We start from the raw sequence: 6,421 nt of genomic DNA, 5'->3' as shown, positions 1-6,421 counted from the left end.
AAACCCTCCCCGACTTGGCTGCGAGCATGCCAAAAAAAAAAAAAAAAAAGGCTGCAAAGAAGAAAGGCCTGGGAGAGCCTTGCTGCTCAGGGAAGACCCACCCTGCATCCTGGCCCTGCCTTCTAAAACAGAATCCCTCTTTTCTAGGGTTCTGAAAAATGCACGATAGCAGTCAGAGCTCACATCTGCGGAGTGGTTGCCTTGGGCAGGTGCGGGGCCACGTCCTCCCTTGCTGTTAGCTCCCGGAGGCCTCACGCCAGCAACACGAGGGAAGTTCTGTCACCGCCCCAGTTTAGAGTTGAGGAAACTGAGGCCCAGAGAGGTGAAGGAACTTGCCCCAGCCATGCAGGGGCAATGCCAGTGTTTGCACCCAAATGGGGTGACTCCAAAACCGGTACCCTCTGAGGCCTCTTTCCAGCGTGACCGAGGGCTGAGTGCCTGATGGCCTAGAATGTTTGTTACAACAAAGTCCAGGGAACCTTAGTGAGGGACGCCCTGGGGGGCTCAGTCGGCTAAACATCTGACTCTTGGTTATGGCTCAGGTCATGATCTCATGGTTCGTGGGATCAAGCCCTGCATCGGGCTCTGCACTGATGGTGGGGAGCCTGCTTGGGATTCTCTCCCCACCTCTGTTTCTGCCCCTACCCCACACGTGTGTTCTCTCTCTCTCTCAAAATAAATAAACAAACTTGGGGGAAAAAATGCAACTTTTGATTTTGGCTCAGGTCGTGAGTTCAAGCCCCCTGTCAGGTTCTGGGCTGACAGTGCAGAGTCTGCTTGGGATTATCTCTCTCCCCCTCTTTCCCTTCTTTTCCCCACCCTCCTTGCAAAATAAATAAACTTAAAAAAAAAAAAAGAATGTTTGTTGTGATCGCTTTCTGGTTCTGGTTCTGTCTCTGTACACTCGGTGCATCTTTGGTTAGAAATGCAAAGGGATCCTCCGATCAGCCCATCCCGAAGCAGCGGTGGCCACAGTGGGAGAGGGGAAGGCGTGATGCCCTGGAGCGGGAGCAGAGAGAAAAGAATGTCCTGGCCCTACAGGGTGCAGAGGGGCATGGCAGGGGCGGTGGCGGGGAGCAGACATGGAGTCCAAGCCAGGGAAGGAGGGGATCATGCACGGGAGGTTGGGGTGGGGGGCAGGGACGAGAGGTAGGGTACACACAGGGGCACCTGTTGAATAAGCACATCTATCAAAGGCAATGGGAGCTCGGTGTCCACGGTCAGAGCAGAGAGGTACAAATACAGAGATAGAGACGGCTAGAATGAATAATAGGATAGGGGATGAAAATCAGAGCTATTGCTGGGCCGTGGTGGACTTCAACATATAAAGACAAACCCATACATTTAACAAAAGTTTTTAAAAATTTTTCTAAATGTTTATTTTTGAGAGAGAGGGAGCAGGACTGTGGGAGGGACAGAGAGACAGGAAGACACAGCATCCAAAGCAGGCCCTAGGCTCTGAGCTGTCAACACAGAGCCTGATGCAGGGCTTGAAACCACGAACTGTGAGACCATGACCTGAGCCAAAGTCGGCGGCTGTACCCACTGAGCCACCCAGGTGCCCCACATTTCCTTAGGATACTTTTCCTTTTTGACGCTGAGGTGTTTAGTCCATCTGGGTCTTTAACCCATATATTTGGATGGAAATGCACAGGTCTGTTCCCCGGCCATCAATGGAGGGCCATGGAGCATCGAGCCCTCCGCCAAGGCCTGGAGCACCCCTAGCCTCCAAGTAGTGGCTTGGAAACACAGCTTCCCACTAAAAGCCACCAGTGCATCTGGGAGAGAGGCCTGATTCCAGGGCTGGGGCAGGAAAAGTAGAAAATGAGCCCAGAACAACTTGTCTTGCCAGAAAGCAGGAAAGTGCTTCAGGAGCGATGGGGACGTGCCAGCAGTGCAGAAAGGCCAGCTGGGGCGGGGCGGGGGCGGGGGGGGGGGGTTCCAGGGTCCAAAAGTCAGCGGAAGAACGATAGCCACATGGAGGAGGGTGAGCACGCAGAGATGTAAATAAGCAAATGAGGCCACAGCGAATCTGAGGAAGAAGGGGATCTATTCATAGACTCAAATCACTTGGCCACAAAATACTTAACCACTTACCAAGAGGAAAAGAGTCACCACACGGGGAAGGGGCCTGGCAGACACCAACCTTCGTCAAGTGAGCAAAGTAAAAAGCATCAGGGATCGTGGGACAGACGGCAAGCGTGCGACCCCCCTCCCCCGCCCACGTCCATGAGATTCCTGCCAAGGATCCATCACACGGACCCAACCGAGCAGCCCTCTGCAAAACTGTGCCCTTCAAAACCGTCCAGACTGTGACTGAGGAATCATTGAGCCTGAAGGCACAGGACAGCAAACACAGCCTGGGAGTCCGGACTGGCCCCTTCGGCTCTCGGCTCGCAGGGATGCCACCGAACCAGTCAAAGAATCTGCGAGACTGAGGGGCACATGGCTGGGACGTGTCCCTGCTGCTGTCCCGATGTGGATGGTGCGCTGTGATTCCGTGTCTCCGGAGGAAACACACACCGTAGGACGAAGCCAGTGATGGGGCATCAGGCTGACAACTTACTCGCAAACGACTAAGGGGACAAATGTTCTTGGTGCTGGAACTGACGATTTTATGTGAGCTTAAGATCGTTCAAAACGAAAACACAGTACTATGTAATTCGGGCTTTTCTTCCAGGGAGCTTGCCTTGGCCCCATCAGACTTAGGGGGGGACCTGGCTGTGGCAGGGCTGGGCTGGCCTGGGGCACTGTGGTTGCCCACGGCGGGAGCCGGGGGCAGGCAACAAGCACTGGGGGCCCTTTGGTGACATCGGGCTCCACGTTTCCTGTGCTCAGGGCGGGAGAGGGTTTTAGAGCTGCAGCCGGGCCCTCGGGGAGACAGCTTGGGGCCCAGGAGCACCCAGTCCAACGGGGAGCCTTAAATGAACTTGAAGCCAGGAATGGAATGCTGGGTGGGCAGTGTGTGGCAAGAGAAAATGACTATTCTTTTTTTTTTTTTTTTTTTGCTCTTACTCCTTTGCTGCCCTGGTCCTCTCACCTTGGCTTTCGGCAGCAGGGACACGGAAGTTTGTTTCATCATGGGACAGCCAGAGGCACCACGTCCCCCGGGGGCCTGGCCTAGAGGCCTTGCCCTCGGTGTATGGGGAGAAGGTCCCAGAGAAGCGCTCACGTGGCGATTCAGAAAACCGGCCTCTGCTCCGTGACTTGTCACATGGGAGCCATGATGTTCCAGGACATGCCTGGAGCTGTGCGCATCCCACTAGTCCCTCATTCTGTCCTCCATGTGCCTGGGCCCCGGGGGCTCAACCTGAGGGCCTGCCGTGCCACGCGCTGGGGTCCCCAGGGCACCTAACCCAGTGGCGCAGGGGTGGGAAGGAAGGTGGCCCCCAGCTGAGGAAGGGACGCAGAAGGGTGGCCACAGAGGGAAGGGGAGGGGACGCGAGGAAGGAATGTGGAGAGCGCTCTTGGACAGAGCCCTGCACATTCTCGATCTGAAACACTTATGAGGGTGGAGACAGGGAAGAAAGCAAGCTGCAGATGTAGACAGGCCCAACCTCAAAGTGTTGCTCGAGCCACCTCTAAGCTGTGGACACAGACCAGGGCGCAGGGAGGCAGCAGGGACGCATCAAGCACCCGTCCAGCATTAGTTCCTCCCTCCAAATCCCCCCCCCCCACCGCCCAGCAAGGCTAATGGGGGAGTGTGACTCTTTCCTATGTAACCCGGCAAGTGAACCCTCTGTTCTCCAGGAAGGAGGCTTGCTTAGAGAGCGTTCTAGTAAGTGGTGAGCAATGTCTGGTTTTTCCACCCTGCAGCTTTTCACAGGTGTGCGTGCATGTGCGTGCGTGTGCGTGCGTGTACAAGTGTGTGTGCAATACACAGAGCTCCTCTGCAAGCAACTGAGAGTCACCGTGCTCTTACGATGACTTGCGTAGGGGCGTCTGGGTGGCTCGGTAGGTTAAGCGTCCAACTCTGGGTTTTGGCTCAAGTCAGGATCTCATGGTTGGTGAGTTTGAGCCCCGCATCAGGCTCTGCCCTGACAGTGTGGAGCCTACTGGGGATTCTCTCTCTCCCTCTCTCTCTGCCCCTCCCCTGCTCATTCTCTCTCTCTCTCTCTTTAAATAACTTTAAAAAGTTAAAGAAATAAAATAAAATGACTTATGTAAAATCACAGCAGGGGAGATATCTTTTGGCCTGGGGTGTCCTCAGGTCTAGGCTTGGCATGTCTCCCCAGGAGGGTCCACGCAGCCCAGAGATACACCCACAGCCCTAAGGGAAGACAAGTTCATCACACACTTTAGATTTTTTTAAATGTCTACTTATTTTTGAGAGAGTGTGTGTGACCTGGGCAGGGGCAGAGAGAGAGAGGGAGACACAGAATCCGAAGCAGGCTCCAGGCTCTGAGCTGTCAGCACAGAGCCCGATGGTGGGGCTTTAACTCACGAACTCGAGATCATGACCTGAGCCGAAGTTGGACGCTTAATCAACTGAGCCGCCCAGGCGCCTCTCATCATGCACTTTAAGTTTCTACCCAGCACCAGCACCGGCAGCACCCTCAGAATGAGGTTCTATTTTTTTTTAATGTTTATTTTGAGAGAGAGAGAGAACAAGGAGGGGAGGGGGGGAGAGAGAATCCCAAGCAAGCTCTATACTATCAGCGCAGAAACCAACACAGGGATTGAACTCACATTCAACCAACTGAGCCACCCAGGCGCTCCCATGTTTTAAAAGGGAGTCCCGTCTTGTGAATAGCGTTGGCCGTGCATCGTGTTTGTGTGTGTTAAAAAGCCAGTATCATTAACGGCAAACATTTAAGATATATCACTATTTTTGTAAACCTATTTTGGAATTTCATCATTTTTTAATCGCTTCGGTGAGCCTCAGAAAGTGCAAGTGGCCTGCTGTCTCTCGGTCTGAGTTAAAAAGCAGGTTGGAAGATGCAGTCTGGTATCTCAGCGAGGGATGCCCCTTTCCATTGACCCTCTCAGACTCCCTGGGCTCACTTAAACCCCTCCTGGGACAGGCAGCTCATTACTCTGCAAAGCAGCTGGTCCATCATCAGAATCTCACCTGGTGGATGTCCCCTGCGCTGAGGCAGGGGACCCATGCTGGAGGAGGCCAGCGAGTACCGAACACTGGCCATCGTGACCCTGCCCTGTGTTCCTTTCTCCTTTTTCTCCCATCTTCCTCTACAATATGGTTCCTGGAACTTTTTTAACCGACTAGATTATAGAATTCTGCTTGTTACTGTTCTCATTATGGCTCAGCTCCCAGAACAAAACATGTTCTCGAGGGGCCTGCCTGTGGTCAGATTGGTCACTGTTCAAAATGACCTGGACTCAGGGTGCCTGTGTGTCAGTCGGTTGGGCGTCCGACTTCGGCTCAGGTCATGATCTCACGTTTCATGGGTTCGAGCCCCACATCGGGTTCTGTGATGACAGCTCAGAGCCTGGAGCCTGCTTCAGATAATGTGTCTCCCTCTCTCTGCCCCTCCCCTACTTGTGCTCTATCTCTCTGTCTCAAAAATAAATAAACCATTAAAAACTTTTTTTAAACAAAAAGACAGACTCATGGGCTTTTTGCGGCAACCATGCCTCATTTGTTGCCAATGTTGAGCTCACAGCCATTACATATCTGGCTCCCCTGGTCCACTGTCCACTGTCCCTGGCCAGGTGAGGCCCACTGTCCCTGGTGGTCACCTGTGATGGACTCACGGAAGCCCTGGTGGAATCTATGGGTTCCATTTTCCCAGAAGGAAAGGTCTCCTCGGCTGGCCCTGTCCGCGAGGGCTTGGCCAGCGGGAAGAGCAGGTTGGGGATGGTTTCAGCCAGAAGAGTCGTGCTAATGTTCACGAGTGACCGCCCCCCTCCTCCGGGGACGTGTCCATGCACTAACCCACCGCCCTCAGGGTCTCATCTTCTCGTGCCAATTTCCCTGAACAAAGAACGATCCTGATAACAAAGCCCAGAGGCGGAAAAATCAGAAGAGAGCTCTAAAAGGCACATTTTCATGTTTAAGTAAGGTTTTTTGGGGTTTTTTCCGTCTCCAAAGCTGCTGGAAGTCCGAGTTATACAAAACAAACTCTGGCCACCCCACCCATGTCAGCGCAAACAACGTGAACACTTCTGGCCGGACATGGAGCCACCCCCCACCCCCACCCTTGTCCTGCACAGCTGTTTCTTTTTAGTTTCGCTGGCCCTGTGTCAACAGAAATGTGGCCGGCCTGCGGAGGCAGAGAACTTTCCACACTCTCTTCAAAGGTAAGAGCATCCAGGGTATGCACCTCCACAAATATTGCAAAGGCAGTCTAAGCCCTTATTCAAAACCAAAGACAAATGGCTTATAACCTTGGCCTCCATGACCCTCTCATCAAGACAGTCACTTGCTTTTCAAACCTTGTTGGCCTGGTGCTGTCATTCA

This window comes from Suricata suricatta, chromosome 12 (assembly GCF_006229205.1).
Source record: "Suricata suricatta isolate VVHF042 chromosome 12, meerkat_22Aug2017_6uvM2_HiC, whole genome shotgun sequence".
In the NCBI taxonomy this organism is placed as follows: domain Eukaryota; kingdom Metazoa; phylum Chordata; class Mammalia; order Carnivora; family Herpestidae; genus Suricata; species Suricata suricatta.
The sequence above is the reverse complement of the archived record's forward strand: the minus strand, read 5'-3'. Positions refer to the sequence as shown.